This window comes from Solea solea, chromosome 8 (assembly GCF_958295425.1).
Source record: "Solea solea chromosome 8, fSolSol10.1, whole genome shotgun sequence".
Taxonomy (NCBI): Eukaryota; Metazoa; Chordata; class Actinopteri; order Pleuronectiformes; family Soleidae; genus Solea; species Solea solea.
This window is the reverse complement of record NC_081141.1, coordinates 15,766,022-15,788,889: the sequence shown is the minus strand read 5'-3', so window position 1 is coordinate 15,788,889 and position 22,868 is coordinate 15,766,022. Positions and strand designations below refer to the sequence as shown.

The following is a 22,868-nucleotide window of genomic DNA, read 5'->3' as shown; positions in this document are numbered from 1 at the left end:
CAATACATTAAGGTATTCAGGTTTAAGTTCAAACCCAGTATCAGACACAGAGCAGAACCATCTCTGAGGTTTTACACAGAATGGTATGAGAACATTTCCAGCGGTTTGAAACGTAGACTGTATACATGAATCTATGTAGTGTTCTGGTTTTCTAGTTGAGGCCTACAGAGAAGTAAGAATATGTAGAATAGCCTCCAGGGGGCGACTTTGCTGGTTGTAAAAAGTAGCCAGTTTGAATGGAAGTCTATGGGAAAAGGAGCATCATTCTCACTTGATTTACAATGTCAGTGAACATTTTCCTAAGGAGTTCATGGTCTCAATCAATAGTATTAGGTCTTCTTCAATAGCACATGATGTTATTTTTGTAACTATGTCTCCATTTAGGCCCTGTGATGGACGAGCGACCTGTCCTGGGTGAACCCTGCCTTTCAGCTGGGATTGGGACCAGAACCCGCTGTGACCCTCATGTGGACAATAAAGCAGTATAAGATGGACGAATGGATGTTTCTGTTTAGAGGAAATTGGACGATAAAGCATTGCACATAATGTGGACACCAGTGTTATTGTCAGCTGGTATCTTCCAGCAGGCGACACCACTGATACTTCCGGTTGCAAAAACCTCAAGATGTCACTATATGTGATACAGCTTGTTTTTTTGTGAAGCTTCACAGTATTCAAAACATTTGATTGTGCTGCAGTTGTAAAAAGTAACATTTAAGTACATTTACCCATCATTCAGAGTACTTGCACAATACTTGTGTAGCTAAATTCCAATCTAATCATATTCTTCATTAATTTGACTACTTAGTTTTGCCTTAGATAGTATGGTTTTATATATATATATAAAAACCCAATGCATTATTAAAGATTAAACCATTGGTTTGCAGAGTCTATGTTTTTCTTTTACTTTTTGGAAACCAAGCAGTGCCTATAATAGCAGTTCTGTTACAGACGTGGTCGCAGTATCAGCTGCTCAATATTAGTTTCAGCAAAATCAATGTTGAACAGAGAAGGCAAACACGAGAGAAAAGTAAAACAAATATGCAACTAAAACTTTCAATACTCAGTCATTTAGTAATGTCAATTACGCAGCTGCAGCTGTGCAATGTCTGCAGACATTTAGTATGCGACCCCTTGTAGCAGGACACACAGGATCACTGGATGTCCACTCTCTGTATTTAAAGAAGCAGTTTTTCAACGTACTCATTGATTGTCAATATTGTCAATGTATCAATAAGATAGTTTATATGATATATGACATTTTCACTTTTGGTACATGAGGAACATTTGTTGGTAATCGACTTTTACTTTTAAGTGTGATTTTAAATCCAGGTATATTTACTTGTAATGGAGTATTCTTACATTAACATATCAGTGCTTTCACAAGGGCTCGGAACCACTTTCCCACCATTTGTGCAGCATGACAGGTTTTCCATAAGTGTGATGAAGATTAAGTGTTACAGGAAAGTGTTGCATGTTGCAATGATGTCACTCTTTGTTGAGGAAGGTGGGCACAGTTTGTGGAGTAACAAAGAAGCTGGAGGACATTAAAAATTCACAAAACCAGCAGAAGAAAAATAACAGTTTAAGTTTCAAGGATTGGCGCGGAGCCAGGCAGGTGTAGGGAGCTTGGTTAGCACGATAAGTGAGATAAACTCCCAACACAGGCACATTTCCTCAGTTCAAACGAACTGCTGTGTATTTAACGCCACTGAGCTCACACACCCACTTTGTGTGAGAGACACACATATTACGTATAATGTAAATGTGTAAAATAATGATTGCTGATGTCAACACACTAAACTTACAGCCTAACACACGCACACAGAATTGTAATGAACGCATTATACGCAACTTTTAACTCCACTCAGTTCCTTAAAAAGTATTCTTAAACAAACATTTGCTCCACAGAATGAAGAAAAAACACATATTATTTTGCTGAGTTATTATGTTTTCTCTCTGTACACAGCTTAGTTGCATTATGGGAAATGAGTTTTGTTCTTAAAGCCAATCAAATGATGACAAATGAGAAAAGAGTTGGCACGTAGGAGTGCATTACTTCACATTAAATAACAGTGTATGGTATTTGGCATCGGGCCTGCAGTAGAGGCAGCACTGTAGTGAGCTGTGACAGTAACAAGAGGGCAATAGACCCTGACAGGCCTTTTTACTCAGGGGCACCACACACACAGATACGTGTCCAAAGCCACAGGCATGCTCCTGTAGAACTTATACTCTACTGTATATCTATATGTCTACACACTGGTGTTTGTGCACTGTAATAAACTGTAATGTGTGTTGGTATGTAAGCGCATGTGCAAATAGTTTGTGTTTTGTGGCAGGCTTGCAGTTTGTAATCTGCCAAATAGATGCTGATGAGTTTGAACTGGTTTAAGAGGGAGCATGTGGACCCCGCGCCTGGAATCTGATTGCAGCCTAAATGTACCATCAATTTTGAACAACTTTCCTTTTGTTTTTCGGACCATACCTTACGGCAGGTCTGGTCTGATGATATCTGGGCCAAAATAAAGTGACGGCCCATTTGGACTGTAAAGCATGTGTTTTTGTGTGCGCACATTATACGCGTGTGCCAGCCTGTGACCAGGGAGACCACCATGCAGGGAAGGAAGGGCGGTCCCGAGACAAGAGACAGGAGACAGGAGAGGCTTTAAACCTGAACTCACCCACAAAAGAAAAAAGGGGGGGAAAAATGGGAGACGGTAAAAAAAGAAAAACAAAGTGAGGTTTATGCGGGTGGCACCTGCTGCGCCTTTATTGTGTCTTCAGAAATTGCCACTGACAGTTTGCATTACACAGCCAAACAGTCCATACTGTGTGGCTGCATACACACAAATCTTATTTGAACCTTTAACAAACCTCTTTACATGTTTCCTTCCCCCCCCTCACAGACATTATTAATAGCGCGCAGGCTTTCTCCTTTGCCACAGCAAATGCCGCTGCGTAAAAATAGAAATACAGTTGTCCATAACTGGAACCCATTGACACAATAGCTCCAGTTCCACAGACGTAGCTCCTCCCTGTGTTTGTGAGTGTGTGTGTAGCGGGTGGGTGACAGCTGGGCTCAGTCGCTGCGCTCCGCTCCAGTCTGGTAAGAGGCTTCATCTCCAAATAGGATGACCGTGGGCTTTTGTGGAAGGTACTGCGCTCAGCTCCGTCGCTACAGTTCTGGGACAGTCGTGTGATTCCACGCGTCCAGCTCACCTGGAGGGCAGCTCAAAAGCCCACACGTCGTGTTTTTGTGGTTTTTTTTCCCCCTCTCCTCTCAAGTGTGGATTTCCGATGGATATTCCGATTTGAAGAGGTGTGATTTGAGCGCGGCATGTAACAAAAAGAGACGCATGAGAGAAAAGTAGCGCTCGTTATTCTGAGAACGGGCACCGTTTGAACTGCTTTGGGAGCCACATCTCATGGATTACTAAAAGGCAGAGCTGTGTGACCACTCAGAGGCATTTCCATTCATGAGCTGAAGGTAGGATTTTCTTTGTTTATCTCAAACTTTAGGTGCGTTCATCGCCCGTCTCTCTGTGCAGCCCCGGAGGCTTGTTTGCTGTACGACAAGTGCACACGCTTCGCACCATTACTTCATCAACCAACTGAGGGCGGTTTTATTAAGCATTTTGAAAGTTACTAAAAAAAATTGTCAGTTCGAATTAGAAATACGACGCTTTTTATAGAAAACAAGCACATAGTAGCGGTATAAACAGAGCACACAGTTCCGTGCGTAATCCCTCTTGCGCTGTTTATCCACATGGGTTAAAGAAGTGTCAGGCTCGTATTTTGTAGACCACACTAAGCCAGAGACAATATCAGAATCATAACGGGAAGCAGGTTTATTAACAAGAAAATAAGAAATGTTCTTGTTGAGGGAACTTGTTCTCCCTCTAAATGTGCTGTTTTTTTTCTCCAACCTGGAGTATGTTGTAAATCTTCACAGCAACAAAAGTGGCACTTACTAAATGTAAGATGTATATATATAAAAGTGCAGGTGTTCTGAGCCTTATGACCATATAACACGTGTGAGCATAGTGTGAGCACATTTGTGGATCATTTGTAATGAAACACATGCTGTAAGTGCTCTCCTACAGACCATGGGGAGATTTCCATTTATTGTCACTGCTGGAAATTCACAATCAGAGCAGCAACACACACAGAGTGACTAATGATCCAGTTTGTGTTTACAATCCTTCTTACGTTATACAACTCAAGTCAGATTTAAAGCAATTTGAAATCAATGGATCAACAATGTCACTAGTGGGTATTTCATTGTCTCTCTCTCTCTCTCACACACACACTCACACTGGTTCAAGGGTGTGTTCAGGGGTTTCAAGCGGCCAGGAGACAATGTGGTCAATCTGTGATCCAGTGGATCTCTCAATTTATTTATTTATTTTTTTAAATCCGAACAGGAGACTAAATTGCATCAGTCTCGCAAATGAATTTGCCATTAAATCGAGTGCTGCTTTTTTAATGAGGGGGAGAAGAGATAGAGGCCTCACAAACTGCGTCCAGCAGCCTCACTGCCAACACCCAGCACCCTCTCCTCTCCTCTCTCCTCTCCTCTCCTCTCCCATTATGGAATACACCCCGACTTAGACACTTAAGAGCTATAGAAAAACGATTCCACAGCTCTTCATGTAGGTTAAAGTGTAGCAAGCATATGTAATGATGGTGATAAAAATGGCATGATAACAGGATTCAGCTACTGTTTTGGAAACATGAATTGTATACCAAAAAAAGAAAAAAAAGAATCAATATCACACCAGCTCTGAGTGTAAAGATGTGTTTTCCTCCTGTGTTGTATGTTTTGCTTTACCACTTTGTGTTTCTTTGCTGATGTTGAACTTGAAATAGCAGAATGTTTTAACATGTTACCACAGCTCCTCCTCCTACCAACATTGGCCTTGGGGCGTTCAAATGTCCTGGAGGCATATTTGAAATTTTGCACGGGCTGAAAATTCCCACCCCACTGTTTCATAAAGGCTACAACACCTACACCAATCACAGTTAATCCCGATTTTTAAGACATTGTACACTTCTGACACATACTGTGATGCTGAGACATGCATTACTGCACGAGTTACCTTTTTCTTGACAGACGCCCGCTGGTTCTGAGGTGGAAGCAGAGCAGAGCAGTCAGAGTTGTTAGTTGTATTTGATCTGCCGATCCCCCAACAATAGTGATGGTGATGCCATTGTGTGTGACTGATGTGAATTTGTCACACTGTAAGTGTGTGTGCGAGAGAGAGAGAGAGAGAGAGAGAGACAGGGAGAGAGTGGAAGAGAGAGAGTTAGTATTTACCTTTGCTACTACTTATGCAGTTGCAGCCTGAATGTAGTTAGTGTGAATAATTGATAAATGGCTTTGTTCCTGTTTAAAAGAATTGCCCCCTCTATTATAAACAGAGGAATATCAGCTGCTGTTGGCCACACATTCACATCCAGACAGTGTCAATACCCAGCATTCAGTATATGTGTCTTCATGTGTGATGCATATTTTATAAAATCCCTGTTTTATTGATGCACGTCCTTAGTGTGTGGGCTGTATTTTTTAATTAGAGTGTTAAAAAAAAAAGCACCATATCCCCCCCCCCCACTCATCACACATGTGATTTATTGATGCTTAACCCATTTTCCAGTTTTCACATCTCTCTAAATTGCCGTTGCCTCAATTACACTGCCTTAACGCTAAATCTGCTCTAGTGGTGGAAACATTAGAAACACATAATCATGAGCTTGAGTATCCGTTTTGGTTCATTTTGTTTTAGGAACACAGTCCAGCGTATAATCAAAGACACTTGTGAAGTGATGGAACTGTGTATCGCAGATGTTGCGTGGCGCGTTGGCTAAATTTACACAAGTTGGCTGGGAAAACAGGAACCTGCGATAACAAATTACACAACTCCTCATTTGAATAAACAGTTTTCTTCTCATTTTTTTTTTCTCCGATGTTCTATCCTTTTATGTATTAGGATTTCTAATAGCCACTAAAGTTTAATTCATTATTTGACCAATGTCTTTTATTTAATCAGAGAAAAAAACCCCATGATAACAGTATTTAATCTTTTTTACTTCCCCCATATTCTGTAGTTAAGTTACAACATATCGCCCTCTATTTATATGTGATAATAAATGATATTCTCCATACTATAGAGACCTATTATATCTCACCATGCAGTATGGGCGAGTGTGCTCTATTCACAGCATGGCTCATTGAAAATTTTAATCTTTCGCTAATCACTTGCTTGAGCATGTTGGTCTATGTTCTCCCTGTGTCTGACACACACACACACACACACACACACACACACGTGCAAGGATGAATGATCTTCCCGTTTCCAAGTTTCTATGTTGTTGTTATAGCTTATTGCTTTCTCCCACTCAGCCTTAACCCTTCCAGTTCCCTGCAGTATAAAAAAAAACTCTACAGTGCATTCGCTGAATTACCCGTCCATGTGTTAAGCAGCCTTCATACTCATTACATTAGCATAATTGATTGAGTGTTTTTCATGTGCCAAGAAACCCGGAGGCATGAAGGACCAATCAAAAAGACTTATTTTGGGCTGGACGCCGCAAGTCAGCGACAGAATTGGCTGCCGAGGATCTGTTGGTATTTTGGCTGTTGATCCTTGGCAAAGCTTTGTTGTTAGAAATTAAGTGAATTAGAAAGTGATAGCAAGTCCATCAAGGAGAAGAATGTTGAAGTGCCAAACTTAGTCATTTGTGTGCCAAACGAAAGTGCAGAAACATTCAAATCAGCTTACAAACATCAGCCTTCTGTACGCGGAAAGATTGCATTCTAAATGCTTATGTATGAGCGACATTAACTAGTGGTAATGCCTTTGTCGCAGTGGACTTTGTTTGTCTGTTATTACTCAAATGGAATGGAGAGGAAAGGCATTTGCGGGGATAATCTAAAAAGCAGCGGGACTTAGCGTGATCGCCTGGGAGATGGACGAATGACTGGCCTGGAAAAGTCTTGCACTACAGATCAGATGACGTGAATTATCGTCCACAGCACAGAAATGTGCTGTCCCAGATCCCGTCCTGCTGTTGTGCTTTTACAGGTGAAAGCAGCCTGCTGTGAGTCATGGTCACTGCCTCAGTCTGTTAAATTTCATTAGGATCGTGTCTGTTCCTGTGGTTATTTCATCTGGAAAACCCTGCCATCTATTCTAACAGTGTTTGTGAGTCTCTGCGAGGTGCGTACAAAAAAAACCCCAACAACAACAACAAAAAAACCCAGAGTGGGCCCTAGTGTGTACTCACTCAGTATATGTATTCCCTGTAAGTATGCGTGTATGTTGCTTGCGTGCAGTGTATCTGTCCCTCCTCCCCAGGCCGCAGCGATTGGCGCTGCATCTCTCATCTATTAATCATAGAGAGCGCTTTCTCTCTCATTCGGTTGCCATAGTATCAGGACCTGAGACACTGTTGGGGTGTCTGGCTGCCTAGAGCAAATAGAGCATAGGAAAGGAAAGGAAAGGAAAGGAAAGGAAAGGAAAGAGGTGTGATTCTGGAGGAAATTATTTTAACACTGCAGGGAAGGTGGAACAATTGTAATAGAGCAGAGGAAGAAAGAGCGGAAGTGATTGAAAGAGCAATGGCAGGGCAACACAGCACGCAGGTTCTCACACCGTGGTGTATGGGTCTTCTTCAAGAGCCAAAATGGATTCCATTTTTATTTCAGCTGTGAACCCTGTCTGTGCACACATCTTTCAGTCTCTCTCATCCACATAGGTCTGTCCCTTTGCTCTCTCGCTCCTTCCTCAGAAAGGGAGCAGAAGAATATTTTCACAGTAGGCATTATCTTGTGAATAGTGCGGTCATGGGGCTGGTGCATCTCCAGTATATTACAGTACGTTGAACAGCTGTTATTTCACATTGCTGTACAATGGAAAATCCTACCAGCGAGCTGAGGTAGAAGATGGGCCAGGGCCTCCTGTTTCATGCTCAGCTGCGTGTTTTGATGGTAAATCGTGCTGAATTCATGTGTTATTCAAAGATGGATTACTGAAGAAATGGAACAGTATGGTAATTTCCAAGACAGAAAATACCACACGCTATCAAGCCCTGACTCTGTTTCACTGTCTCTTTGTTGTTATCAATCTCTTTGTGTCCTTTTCCTTGTTTCCTGGGCCTGTTTTCTCTCTGCTAACCGTCCACTACATTTCGATTTTCTTCTCCGTGTGTGTAGAAGGAGCACTGAACATGCACTGTTACATTCAGAGAAGCAGTTTGCGTTTTGGCTGTAGGCTTTGTGTCTCCCTTATGACCTCATAATCTCATTTGGGCCTTTTAATGGCTAACCATGCACTAATGTGGTGGTTGTATTATCGCCTTGTCTCATCACATCATACCCTGCTTGTGAGCATTTCCATTGGGAGCCTTTGGAGAGTAAGCTACAGTAGCAACCCGGCAACACTGTTATCATAGGAGTTTTGTTTCGGAACACACAACCACCTTTCACTCAAATGCGTGCACACAATTAAACACAAAAAAAACCATCTCAGTACACACATTTTCACACACAAGGGCAGTTGTTTTGTAAAAGGGAAGAGGATTAAAGAAGGCTTGACATTGTTTCAGTGGTGCACACAATGAGTGCCGCTGGGCATTAACCCAAGAATACCTGATTGTAGAGTACACTGTAATGATTTTCTTTCCTTCCCCATGCACGGACTTTCCAGAAGCGAGTGACCATTTTTTTCCACTTGATCAAGTGAAGAATAAAGTTAAATGCTTATGATGCTGCTGTGTTTGTTTAATTCACATTCTATTACAGAGTTGGATTAAATTTGACCATTTTCTTTTTTTTTTTACAATTTCTTAAGTGTAATGGTTTTTTTTTCTTTGAAGGGAGTGACTTTGACATTTGACATGGTTTTTTTTTGGTCAATTTTATGTACTTTTTTTCAATCCCAACTTTCTCTGTTGTTTTGGGAATGAGACATGTATCTCAGATCCAGTCTGATGATCACATGAAACATTTGTCTCCGAAAATTAGTAAAAAAAAAATTTATATACTTTCTGGGTGAAGTGGCCCTTTAAGGAAGTGAAACCGTGCGTTTGCTCTTTGTGTTTGAAGTGATGAGATAGCAGGTGACACTGGGGCGATGGCATTCTCAGGTGCAGCAGGTGAATTTAACCAGGTGGGGGATGGGGTAAAGGTGTGTGTGTGTGTGTGGGTGTGCAGATCCGGTGTGTCAGTGCTTGTGAGTGTCCGAAAAAAACGGCATGCATGGCTTTGTGTGTGTGTGCATCAGTCATCAAAGCAGAGGAAAGCCACTGTGTAAGGTGATCTGTATGCTCATGGCAGAGCAGCCGTCATACTCCCAGAGGCTCTAAGCTTCACTGAATGTGGACCAAGCATCTTCTTCCTCTTCCAGTGCCCCACTGCTGCTTTTCACTAGTGTGCGCCAAATGAGGCCGGAGACATTGAGTTGATTGTAAATGTTTCTGGATTTGCCACGCTCCTCTGCAAATCATCCCTCCGCACTGATATAGTTTCACATCATTTACTATTACTTTCTCATCTTGTGACGCAAACAATTATTAGCTGGCCCCCTAAACCTCACTGAGATTAGTTCAGCTCCAACAAGCATGGCCTGATATCCTAGACAGCAGGTCATTTGTAACAACCATCGCTGGCTCATCTGACACACTGATGGCGATGATAGATTGCTGCACCTGGCCCTGGGTGAATATTAATCATTTCCAGGTGACTGGTAAATCTATAAAATGACCTTTAGTTATTGTAACACTTTAACACAGTTTTTACATTCAGCCATATGAAAGGAATAAAAAAACATCTACGATACCATCCACCTACTAACAGCCCTTTTTTGATTCAATCATTCTTATGGGAAATAGATAAATACAAGTTCCATGTGCTTCCTTCAGACAGTGTTGAGAAACCAGTCCTCTTCCAGTCACAGTGGCTGGCAGTCTTCAAGTGATTCCCCCGGGGGTCCTATGTTTCACAATCCAATCAGCAGGACCCAGAACAATATTACCTCTGTATGTGCGTACATTTTTTATAATCCTAATGAACAAATTGCAGCCATGTGGCACGGCCTGGTGGCATGGCTGGTGAAAAAAAGAAAGAAAGAAAGACACACACGGGCTCAAACACCAAGCACACAGCCACCGTCTTACCCCCCCCCCCCCAACTTCACCACAACACACACATACGTACGCACACACATCCAACCACAAGGCTCCCAGTGTTCTTGGCCTGTCTGCCTATCAGCTCATGCGGAGCGCTGGGCTGGGAGTACTTATCATCACTCTGCTGAGTGGAGGCCTCACAAAGGCCCACTCACATCGCACACACACACACACACACATATTGGATGCTGGATTGATTGGATGTATGGTCTCCGAGTGTCAGCCTGAGCTGACACTGAGATGAAGAAGGTAATAGGATAGGCAGGCAACCCTATCGCTAATGAAACGAATAAGTACATTTTATTTGCTTTGCCAGATGCCTCACCGAAGAAATGTAATTGTTGTCTGAATTACATTCACTGACAATCACGTGCGACAGCGTCCTTCTTTCTGCACAGATACTACGGGAAACTGTTGAAGGTGACTTTTGGACAAAGAACAGGACTTTTGAGATAAAGCAGCGTTCAGTAGATCATATATTGCTGATGCGAATTTGTGGTTTGCTATGCTTTTAGCCATGACCAAGTACTTTAAGAGTTACGTGAGGAACTAAGCACTGCTCGCTCAGCTACGCAACCAAGCCATTTGGTTACCAGCTGTGTCCCTTGTTTCCAATTTGCTGTTATATATGTTTTTTTTTTAAAGATATGCTAGGGAAATAAGTTGGAAATTAATTTGAAGCACGAGAGAGACGGGCATAGCAAATGACCAACAAAGAAAGGTGCGGGGTAGACGTCCAAGGTAAGCATATACTCTTCACAAGGATCAAGGGATTTGAATTCCTTTCGCAGCAGTAACTGGGATATTCAAGTGGACGTGCAGAATAAGAGGAGATAGAAAGAGGGCTGGACAGTTAGAAAAGGTGGCAGGCAATGTGTATCAAGGCATATGGTGAAAAAAAACCAACCCTCAGGACCTCTTTTTCAAATGAATTCACATGAAAAGAAATAACATTTCGCCATGCCCCCATTCATGCCCCTTTAATCTGGACAAAGGATGCTCTGTATGTGGGCAGGTAATCAAGCAAGCAGGTTGATATGCTGGAAGACAAGCTGTGAGGCAGGAAAAGAAAAGATGTGCCTTGCATGATAATGTATTCATTCACTCCCTGCTCTGATAATGTTCACAGCATGCTTGGCTTGATTCATTCATCAGTCAACTGAGGGCCTTTTTACGTTATTTGTTAAAAAGCCTCTTTGCTTTTCTAAACCTGTTAAGGCTTGATTTGTGTGTGTTGACTGGATTATTCATAAGATGATTGCTGCTAGGTTTGTGAAGACGTGCGAGGTTGTGTGCATGAGTTGGAGCTGTAGGGTCGATGTATATGCTCTTCTGCATAGATCGGTATGCATTGAGACTGAGAATTCTGCAAAGAGACCTATTTTAGTCTCTTGGGTCGTGTGGTTTGATTGGCCAGTGCAGAAGCTGCATACTGAAACAGTTTTTTTTTATCTTCTCCCGTCTTTAGCCTCTCTGGGACTGACTTGTCTGTTCCGCTGATAAAATCTCTGTATTTGCTTTAATAATAGGGTTAATTCCATACAAATAACCAAACAAATTGTCTCCTGATTGATGACAATAATATACAGCAATTGAACCCATGATTATTGAACCAAGTTTGGAGTGACATAGCAACGCACTTTTGGGAAAAGATATTATTAGAATATTTACTTTCTCAGTATCAAGTCCTATTTGCCTAAAGACTTAAAGCAAGTGCTTAAAGAGAGCAAAGTCTCTCATTTCCTCTTTCTTTTTCCTCATTTGTGTTAGAATGAATGCGAGTTAAGACTCAGTACATCTAGTAATGCTAGCTAATCTAGTAATACTAGCCTGGTAACTAGATAGGAACACAGGATGGCAGGTAAGACTATCTAGACCCACTATCTGTTAATCATTTACACAGAGTCGCTGGCTCTTTTTACATTGTGAAACAACCAATTGTAGTCTTCTATTTTACTTTAAATTCATTGTCTTTGGTGTCTAACCACAATCGGGGTCCATAATGTTGCAATAAAATTTAAATAAAATAATATGTAATGGTAATAGTCATTTTTATGATTCCCAACCATACCGTCCTGTTTTGAAATGTGTTGGTCAGTGTTAATCACATATAGCGTTGTAAAACAAGAAGCTTTCTTAGTATTATACTCAGTGAGTTGCTGTCCTAATGTTTGAAACAGTGCTCTCGTTACCTGGTTGCTATCTTGACCTCACACTGTGAAGTTACACTGCGTTACATCACCACACATTACAACAAAGAAATCAGAAGAGTCTCCAAGAGGAGTTGCAGCTCTGACCTAGATTAGTTTGGGGAGTATGGAGTGCAGAGCTGATCCTGGGGTGTAGACCTATTGTTGTCGTTCAGCCGGTACCTGACTTTGATCTTCATCCTCCCCCTGTGCTGTGGTGGGTTTGAGTCCCTGTTCTACCCTGTGATGTGCAGCCATCCAGGGCCAGCTGAATTTCCCCCTGGCTGACTGGTGGATTGTTGTAGACTCTATCTAGTACAAACAGGTTTTCATGCACCCATCTGATAAGATGGGTGCATGGTGGTGTGTTCACACTGGCGCCACTGCTGCAGTCATTTGTTTCACACATTAACAGGTGAAGGACTTAGTGTGTTTGCCCCCCCCCTCCCCCCACCACCACCCATCTCTCTCTACGTGTGTGCTTTTTGTGTTTGTCAAACAGCCTGACCCAGACTCCAGTGAATGAGTCACAGAGATTACTCAAACCGAGATGTTTGATGCCATTACAACCCTGTTAAATATGAGGATGTGGTTACCAATAATTATATTGTTTTTGTGTGAAACGCAAATAGCTACACAAGAACACAAACGCATGCCCTCACATGCACACACACACTCCAGCACAGACATAAACATGTGAACTCAATAAAGCAGACCAATAAATCTGTCACAGCTGAGCAATTAAAAATTGACAGGGTTGAAATAGGTCAGGTTTGCGAGACGTGATATTGTAGAAAATAATAAAGCTAGGTTAGTACGTTACTGGGAGTTTGCCGTTTGTGGCTACCATGATCTTTAGTGCTTCTCGTGGTAAATACTGACCGTAGATTTGTGCAATGTGGGGAAGTTGCGCGGAACTCAAGAGAGAATATCAAATCAAATCAGTTTTATCTGTAAAGCCCAAATTTACAGTCTGTACACATAGTGACATTCTCTGTCCATAGACCCTCAGTTGTAAAAAAGAGGAAAAGAAACACTGCTATTACATAGAGGTGGTGGAAAAAAAGAAATTGTGATATATTGTGATGTGTGTTATATCAGGGTTTTTGAAAAGACATTTCTCATATTTGAGAAGCCCTATTTATTTTGGCCCAGCATTCTATTTTCTTACAGCACAAGCTCAGTAAACACTGAATAGGAAAATCTAAGAAAAAAAACACTTTATTTTTGACTTGGCCTGATTATGTTTATGTTATTATTAGCAGGGACAATTACATGTAGAAGTTTACTTAAAAAAACATTATGTTGTACATGTTATGTACCGCCCTGTGATGGACTAGTGACCTGTCCAGGGTGTACCCCGCCTTTCGCCCTATAGCAGTTGGGATTGGCACCAGCACCCCTGCGACAATTTAGAAAAAAAAGTCAGATTGACTGACCGACGTCCATTGAGCTTGGAAATATGACTTTGGCTCATTGTTAAGAAATGTTCAATTCAGTTTTAGTTGAAGGAGGAAAAGAAAATCTCTTTACAAATTATATTGGCACCCAAGTATCATGACGCAATTAAACAGTGACAAAAGCATTTTGTCCCAGCCCTGCTATACAGTACCATGTTGAAATTTCACTGAGCCACAGCATTCACCTATAGTGCACCCACTTAGACACTTATTCATATATTACTGTGGACATGAGATGAGCAGGTACAAAGACCACTGCAGGGTTTCAGCTATTTTCATTTCCACGTTTCAATAGCGTCTCATTCTTGTCTGCCACAGAAAGAGCCCACATGGCCCTAATTACCTGGGGAGGCTGTATTTCCTACCTTCACCACTTGCATAATAAGGCGTGACTTTCTATTTGAGTGAACTCATTGCCTGTCCGACCCTGGAGGCTGATAGTTACCCCTTAATCACGGTGATTTCCATGCTTGTAACACTAGGCTAATTACTATAGTAAATACTGCCTCAGTTGTGACTATAGCATCAACTGAATGGAAGGGGTGAGCACAGGGGAGATGCATTTAATTAATGGATTGCTATTTGGACTTCCTTTTGCAAACGATAGGACTACGTCTGACATAACACAGGAAGAGTGGCACTATTTTTATCCAAAGCATGTGACCAGATAGCACCTGCGTGGGCTTTTAGTCTGGATGAAGCAGTCAGAACTGGAGTAGAAGAATGTAGTGACAGTGGCTTAATCCAATACGACCAGTACTGTTCTGAGCAATTTCTCATCCATTTCCATCCTTAATTCCTTGTGCCAATGTATTGAGATTAAATAAAGATTGTGGTTGTGGGAGATATCGATTTTCGTGGCTAGAACGTTGGCCGATTCTCATGAGCTTTTTATAGCCATTACCGATGGTTAGTCTTTCCCTGGGATGCATTGTATTACATCGCGGGAGGGTGTAGGAGGGGATGGTAAGATTGTAATCGATAGAGGCACAAAGGCTGTTTTTGCCCTGCTTGCCTTTCTTTTCCTCACAAACCGCTTCTATGACAAAACCACTCATATCATGAGTTTGATGGCTGCTATCTTGGGCACATCTCCCTTGTTAAAAGGTTATTCATTTTCTGGAAAAATAAGGGAAAATTAAAAATAAATACATCAATTATGAGTTAAATGGGTGCAAATGCCATGGTCATAAAAGTGCAGTAATGAAACCATAAGGTTCGACATAGAAACAGCTTGCAAACTGCTAGGCCTGCCATATGCCTTAAGTAAGCAAAGCTAAAAGGAGATATTATTCACAGTGAGATGCAATAATGAGGAGCCACATGCAGAGAATGGGGGGGGCCCAACAAATGTAGAGGCTTTAGTTACTCATTTTACTGATAGCTATCTCTCAAATGGACAGAGAGGAGCGCACCTGCATCACAGCTATTTGTATAAAAGGACAAATAGTGTATTTAATTACCTGATGGATGGTGGAACATTATCCACCTCTGAGGACGGACTTATATGTGGGAGTTTGATGAACAAATTTGAGATAAGCCGTCGACAAGCTTTTATGACAGTGTGACAGACAGACGGAAATTCTAGATGACGCAAAAGTACACACACAATCATGTGCACACAAAAAAAACTTATAGAGTATCCCGAGTATAGCTTCTCTGTGACATACAAACATATACACCTATTCAGCGACGCCCTTTGCCTCAGGGTGACGAAATGCTATGCTGTGAGCCCGAGCTACGTATGTGTCCCGCTCTGGTATCTGCTATCGTTGTTTTGGGCAGGGTTCTGTGTATCAAGTGTCCGCAGGCTGGACATGTGCGGGGAGTCAAGTGACGCTGTGGTCAGATGACGATCTGATCCGTGAGAAGCTTGATTCTTTGAGTCAGGTTTTCTTTGTTGCGCTGGCGTCAGATGCATGCTGTTTCAATTAAAGTGGTCAGTGAGGATGAGAAATGACACAGCTGATGGATTAATCAATTAGGCAGTCACCAAACACTTTACTTCTCCTGGTCATTTATGATGAACCAAATATTTATTGCGCCGTTAAAACAACCTTTACGTAATGCATTAAAAGTTTAATGGCATGCGTACTCCACATTACCATAACTCCTAGACCGTTTGTGATATCTAGAAAATTCAAACATCTGTCCAGGGTGCGACCCCGCCTTTCACCCTATGCCAGCTGAGATTGGCACAGCAACCCGCGCGACCCTCATGTGGAGGATAAAGCGGTAGAAGATGAATGGATGGATGGATTCCAGAAAGCAGAGAAATAGAGCGTTGCACCCATATACTTGTCATTACGGTAGCCCTCAGGACTTCCACGTTACGACCATCCAATCACAGACAAGATTCTCCGGCAAGTCACACGGGTTGGTGACGTCAGCTTCTCAGTACAGTCATTTCTAAACTGCCAGATATCAAAAGTTATCTTGGAAAAATGTAAAAAAAAATTTGACAATTCTACAGCCCTAAAATCAAAATGAATCCAGGCGACCTGAATACTATGATGGTCATAAGAGGGTTAAACATCAAAAAATGTAGTGGACAATTTCAATCACTCTATTAGTCCATAGACAAAATGTTTTCGTATTGAAAAACTATCTGCGGATATATTGCTAATGAACTCATTACTTTCAGCCCTAGTATGGACAAAACCCGGAAGGATATGCATTAGAAAATGCATGAACTAAGTGAGCTCTTTTACTCTCCTCATTTAGATTAATAAAGCCTTTTCCTGAATACATTTAGAGACTCCAAAGGTGCAACAGTGGTGTCTAAAACTGCATCATTCTAATAATTCCCCTCACAGAGCGATGCATAACATCAAACGTTAAGCACAAACTGCAGATTTCTCGAGCTTGATGACTTTGGAAACCATTGTTTCCTACATCTCAACTGGGAATATGATAACAAGGTGCATTACAATTTTGCTACATCATATAAAGCTTCTCCATCTGCTTGTTCTTGTAGTTAGACTTTGTTGCTGCATTTGAATCCAAGAGTGTGACCACTGTTATGATCACTGCCATAATTACTACACATACACAACATACATAATTAGTGCTGGTAGATCTGATACTCGCGCGGATATATTCTGTTTCACGTGTCAAACGCACTATATGGATCTGATGTTTCATGTTCAAACGTGGACGAACAAGGTTCAACTGAGCATCACTGACTATTCAATTGAAGTGATCTGATTGTGTTTCTGCCCACCCACCCTGCAGGATGAGGATGTAAGCTATAGTTGTCGATCACAAAGAGCCTTTCTCCTGACTTCCTTCCCCAAACAGATCAAATGTATAGATAACGCAAACAGTCTTGTGTTGGGTGACTGACCTAACCATATGATATGTCCCCCTTCTTTCGACCTTTAATGCACATAATCAATGCAGTGAAAAAGCCTTGTGTCACAAGGCAGAGTGAATTCCAGTTTGTCTCAAAGGAAATCTAAATGCACGTTCAGATGTTTTGACCGGAGTAGTCAATGCTCTGCTGTTTGAATGGAACATTGCACCCACTTTCCCTCTATTTCTGCCACTGACTCAGTGCTATTGCTATTTTCTCTGCACAAACACGTTGATCTGGATCTTGTAACAAACAGGGCGAAGCTGGATCGGAGTTGTACGAGCATTTTGGTAAAATTCTAGAATAGAAGCCCCTGTATTATTCCTTCTTAAAGATTTCAAGGGTTAATATACTGGAATATTACTGCAGATCGTGAGTACATCTGTGAGGAGGAGGTGAGCGTTGTCTTTTGTTGGAGTCGGGCCTCTCAAGTGCACAGTGTGGTGCCCTTGAAGTGCAGGCATATTTTTGTGTGAACAAGTGTGCGAGTGTGTGTACATCAAAGTTTTTGTTTCATGTATTTTCCCTTTACTTTATTCCCTCCCCGCGGCGAGCTTGTGTGTACTTAGGTGTGCGCGAGTGACCGTCTTTGCTGCTCTGTCGACCCCCTATGGAGTAAATATTGGAGCACTGGGAAAGCAGAGCCAGGCCAAGCAGTCCAGAGCAGCAGAGGCAAAAAAAGGGCAGACAACCTGCACACAGACCCTTCTTTATACCCCATTAATAACAGAGTTCCACGAAGGGCAGCCTCGGGCCACAGAAGGTCTGTCAAGGTAGTTCATTGTGTGGTAGGAAGTGACTTGTTCATATGGTAATAGCTGCTGGAGCGGGTCCCTTCAAAGCCCGTTTGTTTTAGTGAAAGTTGTAGTCACTCAATGAGGAGGACTGGATGGAATGTGACAGGGTGAACTGCTGTTTAGTTACTGTAGCTTAATTGACCCTGAGAAAGCCGAGCAAAGCTGGAGGGAGGAGGAGGAAGAGGAGGTGGAGGGTTACTGCAGAGGGAGTTAGAGAAGGAGACCGAGGGAGGGTGAGAGACTTGGACACAGCAGTGCGGTGCAAAAATGGAGAAATAGATAGTATAGGGACAGAGGGCTAGAAAGAAAAGAGAGGATGGTTCATTATGGCAGAAGTGGCTCTCCACTGCAATCTGTTTAGTCAACAGGAAAAGTCTTCTTGGTGAGAGAACTGCACAATGAGTGGATTCCTCTGAAGTCTCAACCACTAATGAGGCAACTTGTCCAGAATCATCATCATTATAATTATACATTTCTTTTTTATTTATGGTTTCATTATTCTTTTTTATTTTTGCCTGCTAATCTTATCTTTTATATTCTGGGTCAGGGAGAAGCCGCTGAATCTCGTTTTTTTTTTCCTCATCGAACTGCATTAACACCATCGTCAAAGAAATGCAAAATAAGGTTTTCTTCCTCTACGTGGAACCATGCATGTTTGTACATAGCAGCAGAGAGGCCTTTAATAATAAGTGCAAATAAATACTGTGCCAAAAGATAAACAAGTACCCAACAGTGCTGTCGTTGTCACCATTCAGAGAAAGCAGCCTGAAGTAGCCAGTACCAGGAAATATTGTGATGGACAAAAGGACAAAAAGACATCCCACGGTTGACAACACTTTGGCCACAAATGGTCTCCTCATATTATCTTCCTCGCCCTAAACAACAATTTATGGTCAAAACCTCAGTGATAACCGTTAGCTATAAAGCTTAGGGGGGTCACATGGGGCTGGAGCCAATCCCATCTGACAGCTTTTGTGATTTTTGAGTCATTCCATTTTTTTTTTTTGTCTTAATAATGTAACTACTGAGACCATAAAAGTACTTTAATCTTATCTTAATGTGTACTCAGGCTCTGCAGCGTCAGGATGTGTCCCTTCAGAAGAGGAGGCCTCGATAGTACCGTGTTTATCCAAGTCTTGGTATTCAATGTCAGGTTGTTTCTTTCCACAAAGTGCACAGTGGATATACTATTTTGTGGGTGTGAGTGGGTGTGGGTGTGTGTGTTTGCCTGTCTGACATTCCCCTGAAGCCATTACCTGCAGGTAGGTCTAATCTGGCAAACGTGATGGATGATGACACAGAGCTCTAAAGACCCTATCTCCCCCCCCACACACACACACATGCATGTACACACACACACACACACACACACACACACACACACACCTGCGAGTGAACTTCATTACTACCTTGCCGCCTTATATTTACTCAATTTAAAAAGAAAAAGAAAAGAAAAAACCACTGAAAGAACCTGTCAGATAGTCACTCAAGTCTTTTTTTTTATCTCCTCAGAATGAAATCCCTCCTCTGTTTCCTCTCAACCCAGAGGCCACGAGCTAATCAAAATTGTACAGACCTCTGCAGACCTTGGTCACACTCCCCATTATTTGGGTTAAAGCTGAGCTGCAATCAGCGGAGCTATTTTAAGTAGCTGGCTGCTGCTTGCCCTGTACTTCCTATATCTCTCAGTGGGAACACCGAGTCATTGATCTATTGCCTAGCAGCCCTCCTGCACCCCCCCGCCCTCCCTCCACTCAGTGAAAAGCCATAAAGCAGAGCTTCCCTGCAGCTTTCACCTTCAGATGGCATACCAGTGATGCTGTGTGTAAATAAAATATCAGTGTGAAAGCAAACCACCTGAATATGCTCTCAGTGACACCTCACATCGCAACCTGAACCTTTTCAAAACAGTTCCTGCTTAGTTTTTTTGGTCCACACAGGCTATGAATTACAGTTCATACATTATAAACCTTGAGTTAAGACCTTTGCTCTGTGCAGCGTTTGGGAATGGAAAAGTATTCCTCAGGTATGGGAAGAGAAACAAAGACAAAATGCTGCCTGACTCTCTGGCAGAGAATCAAATAGCTTAGCTGAGCGTGACACAAAGTCCATTTGCCTCTTAAATGTGTGAGTAGATGTTTTTGTTTCTGTTTTGCTGGTTTGTTGCTACTCAGAGAGGAGGTTTTGCCTTTTCTTTTTTTTTAATGTAATTACTATTTTAAGTGGATAAGTTAACATGTTATTTTAATCAGCTACTACATCTACAGTAATGAATAATTCTGAATTTAAAATGTTTTTTTTTTTAAATGTCACAATATTGCCTGGCTTGCCTGGGTTATTTGCTGGATCTGTGAAGAATAAGGTCACTGCACAAACTTCTCCTGCTCCAACTTGTCAGGACTCAGTGACATTTGACTACACAGTAAAAGAGGGGGCTGCAGGAGAAAACTTGTGTCCACAAATATCCCACATTCATCTTGTCTTTCCATTTGACCCCAGTCACTCTCTGTTTCTGTTTGTCTTCTCCTGCATTACATTCTCTAAGCTCTCTGCTGATGGCCAGTGAAGAAGGGTAAGAGGAGAAAATAGCACATTTAATCCTTGGGTATGTGTGTGTTGTATTTGTTCCCTCTATAGCACATTTTCTGGCATGAATACTGACCTTGTCGGGACCAGTAGTCCTCATAGAGACCAAAAACCGGTCCTAATTAGGCAGAACCTCATTTCTGAGGAATTCGTTAAGTTTAGGGCTTAGAGTGGAATGGCGGTTAGGTTAAGTTTAGGGACAGGCCTTAACTGGTTAGTGTTAAAGTTAGGGATAAGGCCTTGGTTTGGCTGTCCAAATGAATGGAAGTCAGTGAAAAGGATAGCTAGGCGAGTGTCAGTGTGCTTTGTGAGAAAACGAGAATCTAAATGTTCTTCAAAGAGACAAGGAGAATTTAAACATGTGTGAATGAGTACTTGAAGTGTGTAGACTAAGTAATTAATATTAAAATTCTCTTAAGGCAGAGTCCAGACATAATGACTCATAGAAGCAATCAACTACAGGCTAAGACTAACATTTTATTCTTCTGCAAATTTTGCTATGAAAATGAATATTATCAGACGACTTTCAAACGCCCTTTCTTTTCTCTTCATCTAACCCAGCATCAACACGTTGTGGGGGAGGAGCTTGCTTCGATGATAATGCAACTATTGAGACATCTCGTCACTGTGCTTTTGACTACCAGAGATTGGCCATTCATAATCCCCTCCTGTGCCTACTCAATCACCACATTCGTTTACATAGCATGTTCTTTGGCCTGAGGTCCCTGCTGCAGACTCTCCTGCTATGTCTTTGTTTGTTTTGGTAATGGATTCCAAGTTGCTATTGTTGCTTATGTCACATGGTGATTGATGGGAAAAATTCACCTTCTCTTAACCGACCCGTCTTTTGCCCCATGAAAAACCGTCCCTCCACGATGAACACACAGCGAGAAGAACAAGCTCCATCCTATTCTCCAGACAAAGTGACTCTCTGGCATCCGGATGCTCGCTTTTTTTTTGGGGGGGGGGGGGTGTTCTAGCAGGCCATGCCTTTAAATCAAGAAAAGGACCTTTCTGTAAACAAGGATGAATCTGTGTGGCTATGACAGTGTAGCCTCCAAAAAGAAGGCTGGATTATATGCGTGGACGGTTTGGGGGTCCCTCTATTCATCGGCCATGTCACCCCATGGGGGAGGACTAATTGGTGGCCCCCAAAAAAACCCTGTTTTGTCCCCTTTTGCTCACAAAGGCATCAGGGTGCGTTTGCACATAGGATGGGGGTGAAGGAAGGCAGCAGCAGGGATGGAGAGATAGAGCAGGTTTCCCATAGAATAGTTGGCTGGGATGAACAGGAGGGGGCCCATGCCACTGGGTTGCAAGGGGACACGACACACTCATTCACTGTCTCTCCCTCTCTCTCACACCCGCAGTAGGGGATTCTGGTGCCAGTTGCTGGCCTCTTCTACAAATGATCCAAGGCTGACCCACATAGTCAGCCATGTGTGAGGCTTCCCTTTATCCCACAGTCCAGTTGAAACACTGAGTTATGGGTGTTCTCCTGAGCACCCTGCCTTCTCGGCTGAGACTGCACTGGGGCCCCATGTGGGTGAACATTGTTCACCCTGACCCAAGGACAATGGAGCTGTTGGATAGACGGAGAGAGAGAGAGAGAGAGAGAGAGAGAGAGAGAGAGGGAGAGAGACAGACAGACAGACAGACAGAGAGAGAGAAATATTGTGATGGACAGTGAATAAGTGAGTGGGGGAGAGAATGGATGGGAGGTATAGATGGAGAGATAGAAACTGTTTGTAGTAAGCGATAGTGCATCTTCAGCAGCACAGCGGCGATAAGGAACTGGGATGACAGAGGTGAAGTTAGAGTGTCAGATAGGAATGAGAGATAGGAAGAGACAGGCAATGAGACAGATGGTGAGACGGACAGTGAGCAGTCAGGGCTTAGCTCAGCCAGTATGAGAAAGTATTGATCGCAGTGTGTACTGGGTGTCTTCAGCTGTCGTAGCTGGATCCAGAGCGTGGTCGTTAGTGTCTGCGAAGCATGGAGCCATGGACATTAGTGGCTCTTTAACAAACTCTGTATTGATTGGGACTTAGAGGAGGACTTACATGTATACCAAGGGATAATGTCCTGTATGTAATTAGCACCATTACACGGAAAGCTCAAACAGTGACATTGTACAGGACATCATGTCTGCAGGAAGCCATCAGTCACTGTAAGATCACATTTTTCTTTTAGATAAGGAAACGCTTAATTTCTTTCCCCAGCCTTTTTCTATGAGCTTCATATTTTTTTTTTTTGCCCTTTTCTAGTATTCAGGTATTGTATTTGATGAAAA

The 22,868-nt window shown here is 42.3% G+C and overlaps 1 protein-coding gene and 1 long non-coding RNA gene across 4 annotated transcripts in view; one reads left to right on the top strand and one right to left on the bottom strand.

Moving 5' to 3' along the window:
* Positions 1–22,868, bottom strand: part of LOC131463729 (uncharacterized) — a 52,616-nt gene that overhangs the window by 4,845 nt on the left and 24,903 nt on the right. The gene's annotated exons all lie outside the window — the stretch shown is intronic.
* The window catches only part of sema6a (sema domain, transmembrane domain (TM), and cytoplasmic domain, (semaphorin) 6A), a 101,295-nt gene continuing 81,472 nt past the window's right edge, over positions 3,046–22,868 (top strand). For all 3 annotated transcript variants that reach the window (XM_058635652.1, XM_058635651.1, XM_058635650.1), the window contains exon 1: positions 3,046–3,490. The gene's annotated coding sequence lies outside the window, so the exon portion shown is untranslated. The remainder of the gene's footprint in view (positions 3,491–22,868) is intronic.